This window comes from Leptodactylus fuscus, chromosome 9, assembly GCF_031893055.1.
Source record: "Leptodactylus fuscus isolate aLepFus1 chromosome 9, aLepFus1.hap2, whole genome shotgun sequence".
Taxonomy (NCBI): domain Eukaryota; kingdom Metazoa; phylum Chordata; class Amphibia; order Anura; family Leptodactylidae; genus Leptodactylus; species Leptodactylus fuscus.
The window spans coordinates 48,205,319-48,222,799 of NC_134273.1; the positions used below are offsets into that span (position 1 = coordinate 48,205,319).

The following is a 17,481-nucleotide window of genomic DNA, read 5'->3' on the forward strand; positions in this document are numbered from 1 at the left end:
TAGCTCTGCTTTATAATCAGTTTATTTGGCAGAACACTGATGAGTATTTAACCCTTTGCTTACACAGTCTAGGCAACTTACATTTTAGTTTGGTAACTGTAATGTACATTTCTAATTAAATTCTAGATTCATCTTCCTTATTTCATTTAATGTGATGAGGCCTTTTATACAGATTTCTAATTTATTTCTGTGAAACTTGGCCTACAAAAAATGAAAGAGAGGCTTGGATTTTAAGTGGTAACTTAAATTATTTATCTACTGTCACATGAATTACTCAGCATTTCCAATTTGCTGCTTTAGTTTCCATAGTAACTGGATATTTTCAAGACATGCTGTATCTCTGTAAGAACGCAGCTTTAAGAAAAGCAAAGTCAATATTATAGACAGCGTGAAAAGCAGACGCAATGGAATGGAAAGCGCTTGTCTGTCCTATCAATAGTGCCTATTATATCCATAATGCACACTATAGAATATTTCATTGGACAATTACACTACCTCCTATCACTCATGTCGTGGAAATACATTTTTGTAAGAACACATAATAATGTTTCTCAACTGCAAATGTGTCCTATATTTGCATGTTATTGCTTTTGGATACTACAGGATGTAATAATAATAATAATAATAAAACATTTTATTTATACAGCTCTAACATATTCCGCAGCGCTGTACAATTTGTAGGGTTCAAATACAGACAGAAAGATACATTACAAAGAAAGTCATTTCACACAATGGGACTGAGGGCCCTGCTCTCAAGAGCTTACAATCTATGAGGTAGAGGGAGTGACACAAGAGGTAGCAGGGGCGGCATTGCTTATGCGGAGGTCAGACAATTATGTAATAGAGGTTACTGTCATTACACAAACTTAAAACTTTATGAGCAGTCACCAGTTGTGTCCTTTAATATGTGGATGGAGCTTGGACATATAAAGGTAGCCTGAAATGACATCATATCATGTGGGGTAATGTGGGAACTGGAACAGAGGAGGGGTAAATTCTGGTGATTCTAATGACGGTATGGAAGGGTTTACATTAGGAATTGTGATAGGCCTGTCTGAAAAGATGTATCTTTAGTTCGCGCTTAAAGCTGCAGATATTGGGAGTTAATCTGATTTTCCAGGATAGAGCATTTCAGAGAAGTGGTGCAGCTCGGGAGAAGTCTTGTATATGAGCATGGGAAGTTCTGATAATACAGGATGTAAGTGTTAGGTCATTGAATGAATGGAGAGCACGGATTGGGTGGTAGACAGAGATCAGGGAGGAAATGTAAGGAGGTGCAGCATTATGGAGAGCCTTGTGGATGAGGGTGATAACGAAAGATTATGAAGATAATCTTGTTTCCCTTAGTCCTATCAGCGGCACAATATGGGGTATTTTTGCCTGTGTGCTGGTAGTGTAAGAGGTGCTGGTGACTGGCTACAAACTCACTCAGACAATGGAGTAAAACAAGAACAGCTTTACTTGTTATGATTCTTGAACACAGCAACAGGCTCTTGAACTATTGCAACAGGTAAATCATATACAGGAGGGACATAGTCTCTATAAGAACTTGGGTACGTAAAGGAGGGGTATGGCTACAGCTTTAGTGGCACTGTGTCACTTGTTACAGTCTCTCAATGGGCTTTGCTTACTGATCTTGCTGGAGGGCACTGGATTCCTCTGAGGCTCATGCTCTGTCTCTTTCCAAAGTAGTACCTTTCTCCTTATTGCAGTGGGAAAGCTGGCTGCATACTCCTGTGTCCTTGCTGCACTTCTATCACATGTGCTCTGCACTACAGTTATTTGCGCTGCCCTGTGTTGCTCTCCTTCTTCAGTGTTTGCTTCAGCTCTTCTGTGCTTCACTGGGCTGTTCTGCTTGACTCTGGTCACTATATGACAGCACTCTTGCTTTCTGTTGGCAGACACTGCTTCTGCTCTCCAGCACTGTACAATTCTTCCCCTGGAAACACTGTGTGTCCTAGACTTCCTGTGCCCCCAGCTTCTACTTTCCCAGGTCACTCTATTGTCTCTAGCTGGGAACTGGCTCCCCCTGCTGTATTGGGATGATAGCAGCAAGCCTCCATATTCTAACATTGCAGCCGTACCTCCTGACATTACACCAGGACAGGCATAAATTTTAATTAGCCAATTAATTAACATGGCTTGCCCTATAAGAGGGCACAAGGACCTCCCCCCTGCGTGTATATACAAGAGTAATACAAATATACATAGGTAATCCTATTAATATTATAAATGTGAAAGTTTGTGTGTTTGGATGTTTGTTCCTCAATCACGCAATAGACAGTTTTTTTAAATCCATTCACAGGCTGCAGTAAGTATACTAATACTGGCCCAGGATGTTAAGGAAATGGATCGCCGCTCCTGGAGCGAAGCATCATAATAGTACGCATGCGCAACTAGTCCTTAGATACCTCAGTCACATTTGATAGGATAATGGAGAATAACGACAGGATAGACTGTCCTCCTTCTGCTTATTGAGATAAAGCAAGGTCTCCCTCAATTCCCCTCAAATCTTGGGATGACTTGCTCAGCCCGAGAGGGAGTGTGCAATTACAACTTGTGGAATAGAATTGTAAGTCGGGGCTGCATCCGTCTGGGATACCGGGTCGTCTGGATTGACTGACCACATAGGCAATTCAGAACTTCTGTGAGCCTATGGCTCGCAACTCCCAGGAATGATGCGTTCCTCTTGTATTAAAACAATCAATGCCTCAGAATAAACTTATGAGGCAGAATGGAGTAGTGGCTCCAGTACAGAGAAGAGATCTGCGCTTCTTATGAAATGACAATTTACCTTTATTAAATTCTCAACCACACAACGTGTTTCGGAGGAGAGACCTCCTTTTTCAAGTGCAAATGAGATATAGCAAACACAGTCACAAACAACTAATATATAGAGCTTCAGTAATTGACAAGTCACGCCTTTAGGGGGCAGGGTTAACATCCGACTTGGATCCACATTAAAAACAATATATAATATATAGAGATGAGCGAATGTGAATATCATGGCATTCGATGTATTCGTTCACAATCTAATACAAGGCCGCATACGCAGTAAAAATTTGTGTCCCCTCCCACCTTCCTGGCGCGTTTTTTGCACCAATAACTGTGCAGAGGAGGTGGGACAGGAACTATGACAACGGAGGCAGTGAAAAAAATTGAAAAAACCCATTGGCTGCCGAAAACATGTGACCTCCCATTCATAAGAACAGCCGCCGCCCTATTCGCCATTTTTGCCATCAGACATAGGGAGAGAAACATATCTGCTGAGGGCTACATAGCGATTAGCTTCAGATAGGCAGGCAAGAACTAATGGAGAAAACCAACAGCTCTTCTCAGAGCTATACACTACAGGGACATCAGTCCAGCTTTCCCTAGACGGTGGAAAACAGGGATACACAACAGATACAAGTTCATATATAGCGGAGAAACAGCTTTCATTTTTGGCTGTCCGCATACAGAATAGCCAGAATCCACAGCAATTACAAGTTCATATAGCTGGAAAAAGCCTTGGTTTTTTTTTTGTTTTTTTTGTTTTTTTATGGTTTTTTTTTGGGGGGGGGGGCTGAAACATAGCATCAATCCACATCAATTACAAGTTCATATAGCTGGAAAAAGCCTTGAATTTTGGGTTGCCTGAAACATAGCATTAATCCACAGCAATTACAAGTTCATATAGCTGGAAAAAGCCTTGAATTTTTGTTTGGGGGGGGGGGGGCTGAAACATAGCATCAATCCACAGCAATTACAAGTTCATATAGCTGGAAAAAGCCTTTAATTTTGGGGGGCCTGAAACATAGCAGCAATCCACAGCAGTGACTAGTTCATATAGAGCTGAAAAAAACCTTGAATTTTTTTTTTTTTTGGGGGGGGGCTGAAAAAAAACAGCAATCCACTGCAGTTACTTCTTGCTATATACATGCAAAGCAGCTTTTCAGGCTGTGTAACCCCAAAACAAGGATACAGAGCAAGTAGGCCAGGCTATGTACGCTCAATCCAGATATCCAGGGTGTGTACCCCCAAAACCTAGGTGGGAGACACCGAAATTCAGTCAGGTTATGTCCGCTCAATCCAGTTGTTCACAGTGTGTAACCCCAAAACCTAGGTGTGAGAGACAGAAATTCAGTCAGGCTATGTTTGGTCAATCAAGATATCCAGGATGTGTAACCCCAAAACCTAGGTGAGAGAGACAGAAATTCAGTCAGGCTATGTTCGGTCAATCCAGATATCCAGGGTGTGTAACCCCAAAACCTAGGTGGGAGAGACAGAATTTCAGTCAGGCTATGTCCGCTCTTTTCAGTTTTTCACGGTGTGTAACCCCAAAACTTAGGTGGGAGACCCAGAAATGTAGTCAGGCTATATCAGCTCAATCCCATTTTTAAGGGTCTACCTCTTGTATTTTTCATTTATTTCTGTGACATTATTTCAACCAATAACTCAAGCAGTACAAGCACCGGACACTGGTACTAGAACATGGAAAACTGCTATATAAATGTAGTACAACTGCAGCCATTACTTCTCCACCCTTTTGAGGAAACCCGCACCATTCACTTGATATACTTTCAAGGCTTTTTCTCTTCTCTTTTGCTGTAATACACAAATCTGCTGAAGTTCCTTTGGGAGCTCAGAGGAGGTGGCCTCAGTGCTGAGAAACACATCTGATGTCCCTTGGCGATATGCATTAAGAGAATCATCGACCAACCAAGTGTAGACAGCTAGCATAGCAGCGAGCATGGCTAAACGCAGAGAAAAAAGGTGTACCACTTCCAGAGATAGTAACTGCAGTTACTGCAGTGCTGCAGTTTCCAATGGACGGTCACACCAAATGTTTGGATTGTCCTTCATTAAAGTTTCCTTATACTTTAGGAAAGAAACTTGTGAGGGTGAAAGGTTGAGAGAGATGACATCAAACAATCCTTAACTGTACTTGTGTGACTGGGAAGAAAGCCACCAGTTTCCATTGAGAATAGGTAGACATCAGCGACCTGAGTATCAAATATATTGTTTAGTATCACACTGTATTGAGGGGAAGTGGTTCAACAGAGGGAGAGACAGTAAAAGGACCCGAAAAGAGATCCTGGGAGGGGGCAAGGGTGGGATGACTCTGTTGGGAAGATTGGGCATGTTGGGAGGAAGGAGGGGCAGACTCTTGGTTATGAACATGACTGCAGGTAGTAGCTGACCGGCTGCTTTAAAAGCAAGGGGGTGTGCTCGAATTTTTTTTTTTTTTTGGGGGGGGGGGGGCTGAGAAATAGCAGCAATCCACTGCATTTACAAGTCCATATAGCTGAAAACTACTTCTTGCTATATACATGCAAAGCAGCTTTTCAGGCTGAGTAAACCCCAAAACAAGGATACAGAGCAATTAGGTCAGGCTATGTATGCTCAATCCAGATATCCAGGGTGTGTAACTCCAAAACCTAGGTGGCAGAGACAGAATTTCAGTCAGGCTATGTCTGCTCTTTTCAGTTTTTCACAGCCAATTGCTGATTAACCCCAAACACACGCATTAACCCCAAAACTTAGGTGGAAGACCCAGAAATTCAGTAAGATTATATCAGCTCAATCCAATTTTTAAGGGTCTCCCCCCTAAAGCTAAGTGTGATACACAGCAATTCAGTCATGCTATATCAGCTCAATTCAATTTTTTGTTCAATCCAGTATTGTTTGCACTCCATGATGTGAACTATGCTTTTTTTTTTTTTTTTTTAAATGTAGATTGTGAGCCCTACATAGAGCTCACAATGTCCATTTTTTCCCTATCCATATGTCTTTTTTTTTGGAATATGGGATGGAAATCCACGCAAACACAGGGAGAACATACAAACTCCTTGCAGATGTTTTTTTTGCCTTTGGCGGGATTTGAACACCAAGACTCCAGCGCTGCAAGGCTGCAGTGCTAACCACTGAGCCACCGTGTGGCCCCGTGATCTATGCTTTTGTCTCTTGAAAAGCAACCCAACATGAAGTCAGCCATGTGTGCCAGTGTGTTACTTGGCATGACTTTGCTGCCCCCAACTGTAAGGGTCACTCTCCATTTCCTCCATTTTCCATTCCCCTTCACACCATCTGTGCTTAAGCAATGGGATGCACTGAAGTGCACCCTCAAGCCTCGTGTGGGACAGTGACATCAAATGCCACTCCATCCCCCTCGTCTTCCTCCGCCAACCAACAGTGCGAAGATGAGAGGAGTGTGCTCTGAATGTTTTCTGCCTAGCAGAGGCTACTTCTCGCTTACGAAAATGGCCACACTTTGACCAGTATATCAGGCACAATGGTGTAGATTAGAGATGAGCGAGTACTGTTCGGATCAGCCGATCCGAACAGCACGCACGCATTGAAATGAATGGAAGCACCTGGCACTTCCGCTTTGACGCCGGCCGGCCGGTTAACCCCCCACGTGCCGGCTACGTCCATTCATTTCAATGCGTGCGTGCTGTTCGGATCGGTTGATCCGAACAGTACTCGCTCATCTCTAGTGTAGATTTCAAAGAACCTTTGCACCAACAAGTTGAAAACGTGGGTCATGTGTGGACCGTGTTTGAGTCTGGCAAGCTCCAGATCTGCTACCAGGTTCCTGCCATTATGACACAAGAAAAAAATTCCTGGCCCCAGGTGAAGCAGGGGAAAACACATTGCTATCTCAGCCAGGATGGCATCCCTGACCTTGGAGGCAGTGTGCTGTCTGTCCCCCAAGTTGATGAGCTTCAGCACGTCCTGCTGACATTTCCCCACGCCAGTATTAGGGAGGGTTCACACGGTGTAACGTGCCACGTGATGTGGCATGTCTACGCCGCGGGACCCTTTGCGGGCCGTACACGCTCCCATTGATTTCAATGGGAGCAGGGATCATATGTTCTGCGCTAGTTTGCGACCGTGATTTTGTGGCCGCAACATCACGGCCGCAAACAGTACCAATGGGAGTGTGTACGGCCCGCAAAGGGTCCCGTGGCGTAGACGTGCCATATCACGTGGCACGTTACACCACGTGAACCCTCTCTTACAGCGTTTACCGCTTGTAGCTGGGGTGGAGGTTGCAGCATAGTAGGCTTTCAGTTAACTCCTGCCATGAATTTTGGGCTGGGAGAGGAGATAGGCCAACCCAGTTTGCACCCGGGCCCAGACTCCACTATATTCACCCTGCCTGTCATTAAAGATAAGCAGCATCCCTGACCACATGCGCTTTTCCATGCGTCGGTGGTCAAGTGGATCTTGCAACAAAGCGCAGAGCTCTGGGCCCGACTGATGTTATGGGACACGTGCAGGCGCAAGGCGGGGACAGCACACCAAGAGAAGTAGTAATGGGTAGGCCCAGCATAGGGAGGTGCCCCAGCTGCCATCTGGTGACGGAAGGCCTTGGTATCCAATAGCATAAACGCCAACATCTCCGGTGCCAGCAGTTTTGAGATGAGGCCACTAAAGACTTGGGCATGTGGGTGGCTTGTGCTGTACTTCTGCCTGCAATGAAATGCCTGGGAGAAGGGGAGTGGCTGGGAAGAGGCGCATGAAGGTGTAGGCCAAAAGTGCGGATGAGGGTGAACTCCCCAATGTGTCAGAGACAGATGTGTAGTTGTCCTTGCATCGTATCCTTGCACCATACTTGGCTGGATTGCACTTTCATTTTGTGCCAAAAAGTGGTCAAGACAGCGATCCTTCAGCTAATCCCGTTACACAGTTGGTTGCTCCAGGGTTCTCTTAACGCTAATTGCCAAGGGAACTCTGATGTGTTCTTCAGAACTGAGGACACCACCTCTGAGATCCCAAAGGAAGTTGACAAGAGTTGTGTATTGCAGAAAAACTGATGAGAAAATAAATGTAGGGCACAGAGGGATCGGAGAGGACAGAGCTGGGGTCGGCCAGATATTCCCACAACATGCGCCTATACTTGTCCCTCCTGGTGACACTAAGCCCCTCAGTGGCGGTAATTTGGCCGGGGGGGTCATTAACATGTCCCAGACCTAGGAATAAGTCTTGCAACAGGGTAGAGTTTTGCATGCCTTTGTCTCTAGCCACCGTTTTTGCTGCTTAGCTTCCCTCCACATCCACTGCTTTCGCCCCTAGATATCACCCCAGTTTATGCCTCTGCTTCTATCCACCTTTTTTGTTGATTTAGCTTAACTCCACATCTACACTGCTTTCGCCCCTAGATATCACCCCAGTTTACGCCTCTGTTTCTAGACACCTTTTTTTTATTAGTTTGTCTGCACATCTACACTGCTTTCGCCCCTAGACATCACCCCTGTTCATGTCGGGTCAGTGGCTTCGTCGTCCACCAACTCCTCTTCCAATTGCTCACTGTCCCCTTACTGAAAACCGCACATAACCACAGCTCGGGCCTGGTCTGCGTTGTACCCTGCACCCTGCTTAACGCAGCTGCCATATCCGGAGTTGTGGTGAGCGCATGGTAATGTTTCGTGTCCAGTGGAAAGGATGGGATAGGATTTCACATAAGTCTGCCACCCATGAAAACTCATGATGCAGAAACTGCGGGAGCTGACTCTGAGGAACCCTTGGGTTTTGGACATGGTACTCCATCAAAGGTCTCTGCTGCTCACACACTCTACTCAACATGTGGTACGTCGAGTTCCAGCATGTAGGGACGTCGCACATCAGTCGGTGTTCTGGCAGATGGAGGCGTTGCTGGAGGCTTCGGAGGCTAGCAGCAGCTCCTGTACACTTGCGAAGGTGGGCGCGCAAGTGCCGTACTTTCAACAGTAGCTTGTGTACATTGGGGTATGTTGCACCACTAAGTTAGAAGTGGGCCAGGCATGGAACGTGTTGGAGGCTGGCAAGTTCCAGAGCCGCTACCAGGTTCCTGCCATTATCACACAAGACAAACATGCCTGGCCCCAGGTGTAGCAGGGAAAAACACATTGCCATCTCAGCCAGGATGGCATCCCTGACCTCAGAGGCAGTGTGCTGTCTGTCCCCCAAGCTGATGAGCTTCAGCGCGGCCTGCTGACGTCTCCCCATGCCAGTAGCTTGGGTCGATTCAATGGCGGAGGAGGAGGAGGGTGTTGTTTCAGCACTCCTGCCAGGAATATTGGGCGGTCGAGACAAAGCAGGCCACCACAGTTTGCGACCCGGTCCCAGCCTCAACTACATTCATCCTAGCTCGTGTTAAGGGCCATAAAAGTGAATTTTGGAAGGTCTTACCACATCACACACACACACACACATCCAAAATGACAGTTCAGGGTGGGGACTGAAGGATTTCCCATTGTCTATTCCATCTGTGGTTGTCATGGGCAACGTGATTTAAAGGGGTGCTTGGTAATGTTTCTTTAGCTTAAAATTTGGGTTTCTGTCTATCCAATTGGGGAAGAAAGAAGGTTTCCAGGTATTTTCCCACTTTGATAGAGGTTTTTTTGAATGTTGAAAGTGTGTAGTTGTTAGGCTGTAATAGTGGGGTAATAAAGGGACTTTGGTGTGTCAGATGCCCCCAGGCTTCCCCTGCTGTCCCAGTTGCATTGCAGAGGTGTTGGCATCATTTGCTGAGGTGTGATAGTGGACTTGGTGACCCTCCTGAGTCGAGTGGTGGGATCCCCTGAAACGAAGCATTTTCTCCCATAGACTATAATGGGGTTCGATATTCGTTTGAATAGTCAAATATTGAGAGGCTATTGGAAACGAATAACGAACATCGAATATTTTTCTCTACTAGCAACAGCATAACTTTTTAACATATTAATGAATAACAGCAACATCTTGCTTATCTTTTGTATTAGTGTTTTTGGGAGTCTTGTTGTAGTTGATGTTTGTGGTGCATATAAAATATATATATATGTGTGTATATATATATATATATATATATATATATATACACACACACACAAACACACACACACACACATTTTCTACACCTTAATCTATTATTTTAAATGTATTTTGTATATGAATGTAGGATTGAACATGAGTTTTAGGTGTAGATATGTGTTTTAGTGCATTTTGTAAGAAAATAATTTTTTTTTGCAGGGTGAACGATCCGTTCATGCAGGTTTCCGTTTCCTGCCCAAAACTGAGCAAGAGACGGGAACCTGCAGGACTCTTTCAAACACATTCATTCATTCTTTCAGGCAGATTCGCCTCGCGACATCCGCCTGAAGACACTCCCTCCCGACTAGACCCATTTATTTCGGCCTAATCCAGAGCAGAGTGCACAACTGGATGCTGGCGCACTGTACCGGCATCCAGTCGCAGCTACCCATATTTTGGTCCGGAACCTGAGGTGGCCTTGACCTGTGCGATATCTACCATGGAATCTCTAAATGAAAACCAAGTGCTGGTGTGAACCCAGCCCTATTTAGTGGTAAGTGATAAAACATAATAGAATCAATATAAATATCATATTACAATAAATATGATGACACACAAAAGATACTGTGTCAATTATAACGCACGGTGAACAACATAAAAGAAAACAAAAAAAATGGTAGAATTGTACATTTAATTCATGAAGATCCTGAAAACATTGATAAAACCTAATAAAAATATTCTATGTACCCCAAAATATATTGTTGTACAACTCAACATACAATACAACTCCACGTAAATAATAGCCCTCATATAGCTATGTTATGAATTTTAGAAGATGAAAATAATAAATATCAAAAAAGTTAGCAGGCCTTTAATGTGAAAACTAAGCTGTGGCTTTACAAGGTTAAAGTCTTCAATACAACCCAGAGTACTACTACCGTGTTTCCCCAAAAGTATGACACCCCCTGAAAGTAAGGCATGTGGGGGTTTCTGTTGAATTGCCTAATATAAGGCATCCCCCGAAAAAAAGGCATGCCCGGTAGTGGTGTGCGGGTTTCGGGGGGCGGGGCTTAGCAGATGTTTTGGGGCGGGGCTTAGCGGAGGTTTCGTGGGCGGGGCTTAGCGAGCTCCACTTCACTGACACAGCAGCCATACTCTGTGCTCCGTGTGCACAGCAAAGCCGGCTGCTGCCTCTGCTGTTGTAGGATGAGCTCTCCCAGCTCATCCCAGAGGCAGAGACAGCAGCTGCCATACAGAAGAGGCAGCAGCCGGCTTTCCTGTGCACACGGAGCACAGAGCCGGGCTGCTGTGTCAGTGAAGTGGAGCTTGCAAAGCTCCACTAAGCCCCCCCCCCCCCCCCGAAGCTTCGCTAAGCCCCGCCCCCCGAAGCCTAGCTAAGCCTCGCTCACCACTTCCAGGACGAACAGCAGCACCAGCGCTGCTAGGAAGAAGGGAAAGGTAAGTATGATAAATTCTCCCCTCCCCTACACTACACTACACTACACTACGTACAACCGGCAGTCATGCTGACGCTCCACTAAGGAAGTGCCGGCATGACTGCCGGTTGTAATAAGGCACCCCCCGAAAATAAGACAGGTCCTATATTTAGAGTGACAATTTAATATAAGACACTGTCTTATTTTCGGGGAAACACGGTAGTGGCGATCCTAAGGCTGTATGTTTGATTTTATGTACATATTTGCAATGGATGTGGCCAAAATACCTGAATTCAATAATAAAGAGTGCTGTCCACATCTATTGCCATACAGTATAATGTATATAACATGGGGAAAAGAAAGACAGACCTGAAAACAAAAAAAGAGTAAAGTATAGTAATATTAAAATAATTTAAATATTCAACTTTTTCAGTTTTGTTCTTCTTTTGGTGATAGGAAGGTATTTAAATTATTGTTTTCCACAGTATTTTCTTTACTTATTCTACAGGACAAGACCTAATTATTATCACCCACTAGATGGCAATGTTTCTCCATTTAGGACATGATTTTTCTTTTCTGGATTACAAATTCATTCTGCTTACTTACATGGGGCTAAAATAAAATTAAATGTGATGCAATGTTTTCATAGCTTGTTTTAATGTTCTTTATTTATTCTTGTTTAAACATTTTTTCCATTATATTCAAGTTAATTACAACCTTCTGACCTGTCACAGAAATGAGGGGGGTCGATGCTGTTACCACCATTGATTTTTAGATGACGAGAGACGTCCCCTACTTAGCACAGAGCTCCTGTAGTTCTTATCAATTCTCTTTGGAGAGCTGAGTACATACTGCATTGTGGATAGTACATGAAACACCAACTCTCATAAACAAAAACTTGTACAAATATGTAAATATATGGAGACATAACAAAATCTATATATTTATACTTTTATACATACTTTAATGTATATACTATATATACTATTACATGATCACCTAATTTCTTGCTGTTCGTATAGAATACTTACCATGCTTCCATGCTAAATGTGTGTTTTAGTAAGTGCCACTAACCATTCACTGTCTTTCATGCTTCACCTTTTGAGAAAGTTACCTAAGTTTAAACCAGGGTTAACATGTCTATTAACAGTAATGCATAAGGGGTGCAGGGGCCATAGTCTCACCTGGACTCCAAGGCAAGAATAGGCTTAGATACAAACGTACTGATTTTTATCCCTATTTTCCCCTCATTGCTTAAAACTAGAAATGAGTGAACAGTGAAATATTCGATATTTGTTATTCGTTTCGAATAGCCCCGCAATATTCGGCTATTCGAACCACATTATAGTCTATGGGGAAAAAATGCTTTGTTTCAGGGGATCCCACCATTCGACTCAGGAGGGTCACTAAGTCCACTATGACATCCCAGGAAATGATGCCAACACCTCTGCAATGCAACTGGGACAGCGGGGGAAGCATGCCTGGGGGCATCTAACAACACAAGTCACAGTTTTACTCCACCATCACAGACTATCAACTACACACTTTCCACACTCAAAAAACCTCTATCAAAGTGGGAAAATACCTGGAAACCTTCTTTCCTCCCCAATTGGATGGACAGAAACCCAAATTTAAAGCTAAAGAAACATTAACGAGCACCCCTTTAAATCACGTTGCCCATGACATCCACAGATGGAATAGGCAATGGGAAATCCAAAAGCCTCCACCCTTAACTGTCATTGTTCATGTGTGTGTGATGTGGTAAGACCTTCAAAAATTCACTTTTCTGGCCCTTAATGTGAGACCTTCCAAATTATGTTACAGGCCCTTAAGCTGAGCTACCAGCAGAGATTGAGGCCCTTTAGGTGACTTCAGCCTTTTACCAGCAGAGTTTTAGGCCCTTTAACTTAGTTCAGCCTTGCACCAGCAGAGATTTGTTGGTCCTTTGGGTGAGTTAAGCCTTTAAACAGCAGAGATTTAGTTTTTGGCCCTTAGAGTGAGTAGAGCCTTTAATCAGCAATGTTTTTCACTCTTGGAGTGAGTAGAACCTTTAAAAAGCAGTGTTTTTGGCCCTTGGAGTGAGTAGAATCTTGCACCGGCAGTGTTTTTGGCCCTTGGAGTGAGTAGAGCCTTTAAAAAGCAGTGCAGACTCTAACCAGCAGAGTTTTGGGGAATCAGGGTGGATTGAGACTCTAACCAGCAGAGTTTGGGGGAATCCAGGTGGATTGAGACTCTAGCCTCCAGAATTGGGGGAAATCAGGGTGGATTGAGACTCAAACCAGCAGAGTTGGGGGGAAATCAGGGTGGATTGAGACTCAAACCAGCAGAGTTGGGGGGGAATCAGGGTGGATTGAGACTCTAACCAGCAGAGTTTGGGGGAATCAGGGTGGATTGAGACTCTAACCAGCAGAGTTGGGGGGAATCAGGGTGGATTGAGACTCTAACCAGCAGAGTTGGGGGGAATCAGGGTGGATTGAGACTCTAACCAGCAGAGTTGGGGGGAATCAGGGTGGATTGAGCCTAGTAGGAGCACAATTGTGCAACGCTGATGTTGGAGGAGTATGAGGAGGAGGAGGAAGGGGTGAGCACACACATGAAACTTCATGTCGGGGTGCTTGACAATGGTGGACATGAAAATGATGGGTCTGTCCAGTGGCTGTTCATTTTTATCAGCGTCAGCCAGTCAGCACTGTCGGCTGACAGCTGGCTGCGCTTATCCATAATTATGCCACCGGCTGCGTTGAAGACCCTTTTCGAAAGCACCCTGGCGGCAGGGCAAGAAAGGACCTCCAATGTGTACAGTGCAAGTTCCAGCCACAAATCCAACTTGGAGACCCAATAAGTATAGGGCGCAGAGGGATTGGAGAGGACAGGGCTGGTTGGCCAGGTACTCCCGCAACATGCGCCTATACTTTTCCCTCCTGGTGACAATAGGCCCCTCAGTGGTGGTACTTTTCCACGGGGTGACATTAACGTGTCCCAGACCTTGGAGAGTGTGCCCCTGCCAGGTGTGGACCGGATGACAGTTGCTCGCCTGTTGGAGGAACTCTCCTGTGTGCCGCCAACGAGATTTGATGGAAACATCTCCATCATATTCTGCACCAGTTGTTTGCGGCTGATCACTGATGCGACTGGCCCTCCCCTCTACCGGAATAAAATTACAAATATTATTTTTATACCGGAGGTCGAGGATTGCAAAAATCCAGTAGTCGTTGCGTTGTTGCTCTCCAGGATTTTGACAATGTGTTTGTCAGTTGAAAAGCACTCCAACATGTATTCAGCCATGTGTGCCAGAGTGTTACTTGGCATCACTTGGCTGCCCCCACTGGAATGGTCACTCTCCATTTCTTCCTCTTCCTCCTCCATTTCGCCCCAACCGCTCTGCAGCAATGGGACACAATGAACTTCCCCGCTAGTCTCCTGTGTGACAATGAGTTCTGCCACTTCATCCTCCTCCTCCTCTTCTTCCTCCTCCCTCAATATATGCTGTGAAGCAGACAGGAGTGTGCCCTGACTATCCTGCTGGAATGGTTGTGTTCCTATGCCCGACTCCTCAGCGTTCAATGCGTTATCCCTGATGGCGATGAGGGATTCTTGCATCACACACAGGAGCGGGATTGTGACACTCACGAATGCATCGTCACAGCTGACCCTCATGGTTGACTCCTCAAAGACACGCAAGATCTCGCATAAGTCTGCCATCCATGGCCACTCATGGTGCAGAAACTGCGGGAGCTGACTCCGAGAAAACCCTTGGGTTTTGGAGATGGTACTCCATCAAGGGTCTCTGCTGTTCACACACTCTGCTCAACATGTGGTACGTCGAGTTCCAGTGTGTGGAGACGTCACACATCAGCTGGTGTTACGACAGATGGTGGCGTTGCTGGAGTCTTCGGAGGCTAGAAGCGGCTAATGTGGACTTGCGAAAGTGCACGCACAAGCGCCGCATTTTCACCAGTAGCTCGGGTACATTTGGGTACGTTTTTAAAAAACATTGCACCACTAAATTGAGCATGTGAGCCAGGCGTGGAACGTGTCGGAGGTTGTCAAGCTCCCGAGCCGCTACCAGGTTGCGGCCGTTATCACACACGACCATGCCTGGGCCCAGGTGCAGTGGCGAAAACCACTTTGCCGTCTCATCAAGGAGGGCATCCCTCACCTCGAAGGCAGTGTGCTGTCTGTCCCCCAAGTTGATGAGCTTCAGCACGGCCTGCTGACGTCTCCCCACACCAGTGCTGCAGTGTTTCCAGCAGGTAGCTGGGGTTGATGTGATGGTGGAGGAGGTGGAGGAGGGTCGTGGTTCAGAGCCCCTGCCAGGAATACTGGGCGGAGAAATGAGGTAGACCGCCCCAGATTGTGACCCGGTCCCAGCCTCAACTACATTTACCCAGTGTGCTGTCAGTGAAATGTAGCGTCCCTGTCCACATGCACTTCTCCGCGCGTCGGTGGTCAAGTGGACCTTTGTGCAAATCGCGTAACTTAGCGCCCGCCTGATGTTACGTGACACGTGCTGGTGCAAGGCAGGGACGGCACAGCGGGAGAAGTAGTGACAGCTAGGGACGGCATAGCGAGGTGCCACACTTGCCATCAGGTCACGGAAGGCCTGAGTTTCCACAAGTCGGAACGGCAACATCTCCTGGGCCAGGAGTTTGGAGATGTGCGCGTTTAAGACTTGTGCATGGGGGTGGGTAGCGCTGTATTTTTGCCTGAGCTCAAAAGTCTGGGAGATGGTGGGTTGCTGTGAAGAGGAGCATGTGGGTACAGGAGAAGGAGCTAAGTCAGGAGAAGGAGCTAAGGCAGGAGAAGAGCTGAGGCAGGAAAAGGGTAGGATGAGGGAGAAGTCTCCAAAGTGGTGGAGGCACATATGGAGGTTTCCTGGCTGCTGGTTAGGACTGCAGCGCCAGCACTGGCAACAGTGGGAGAGGCAGTGGTGGCAACGCCGAATGACGATTGTCCTGCATTTGCTCTCTGCCACTGAGCCCAGTGCTTGCCTTCCAAATGATGGCGCATGCCAGTGGTTGTAAGGTTGCTTGCTCTTTTCAGAGCCCCTACTCAGTTTCGAGTTGTAGAGTGTGCAATCCGCTGTATATTTGTCTGCCGCACATACATTAAAAAAAATCTGCACCACCGAACACCGTGGCCTCGATGTGGGAGTTTTTCTAGGCTGGCTAGAATAGGGAACATTTTGGGCCCTGCTGGCTGTAGCCTGGCTTCGATGAAGCAGCTGTCCTCTGCCTCTGGACATGCCTCTGCCTCTAGCCACCCTCTTTGGTGCTGTACTTCCCTCCACATCTACACTGCTCTCCCCGCTTGACATCCGCGCTGTCCGGGTTCGGTCAGTGTCCTCGTCGTCCACCACCTCCTCTTCCAATTCCTCTGACGGCTCCTCCTCCTCTTGCACACCGCACATAGCAACAGGCTGACCTGATGACAACTGTGTCTCGTCATCGTCGTCTCTGAGGGCCGATTGCTGTTCAACAACAACAACAGGAGATAACGGATGCTCCAGTGCTTGTGCATCAGGACACAGCAACTCATCTGTTACCTCTGCTGATTCAGGACGTGGTGGGACAGAGAGAGGGGCAGTGAATGGACCCAAAAACAGCTCCTGGGAGGTGGGAAAGGTGGGATTAGGTTGCTGGGAAGATTGGGCATGTTGTGAGGAAGGAGGACCAGACTGTTGGGTAGGAGGAGGAGTTGAGGTAGAGGCTGACTGGCTGGTGGAGAATGTGCTGGAAGCAGTGTCCGCCAGCCATTGTAACACCTCTTCCTGGTGCTCGGGCCTGGTTAGGGTTGTACCCTGCACCCTACTTAATGTGGCCATCAAGCTGGAGACTGTGGGGAAACGCAATTCTTGCTGCCACACAGCAGTAGGCACAGTAGACGCTGTTCGTTTAGCGCAACCTTGCTCCACATCTGCATTTCCACGCCCCCGTCCTCATCCCCTTGCGCTACCCTTATGCATTTTTTTGAGGTATACTAATGCCCATTTTATGGTCTATACACCCCAGAGAAAAGCTGTTTTTCAGGTATATAGCAAGAACTGCCTGTTGTGGATTCCTGCTATTTTTGGGGGGGGACCCCAGAGAAAAGCTGTTTTTCAGGTATATAGCAAGAACTGCCTGCTGTGGATTCCTGCTATTTTTTGGGGGGTACCCCAGAAAAAAGCTGTTTGTCACGTATATAGCAACAAGTAACTGTTCTGTATCCCTGTTTTCCACCGTCCGTGGAAAGCTGGACTCCTGTCCCTGCAGTGTATAGTTCTGAAAAGAGCTGTTGTTCTTTGTTT

At 46.2% G+C, this 17,481-nt stretch overlaps 1 pseudogene; it reads right to left on the reverse strand.

Annotated features, from left to right (window-relative positions):
• Window positions 1-4,512: 4,512 nt before the first annotated feature.
• The window catches only part of LOC142217843 (piRNA biogenesis protein EXD1-like), a 56,345-nt pseudogene continuing 43,376 nt past the window's right edge, over window positions 4,513-17,481 (reverse strand).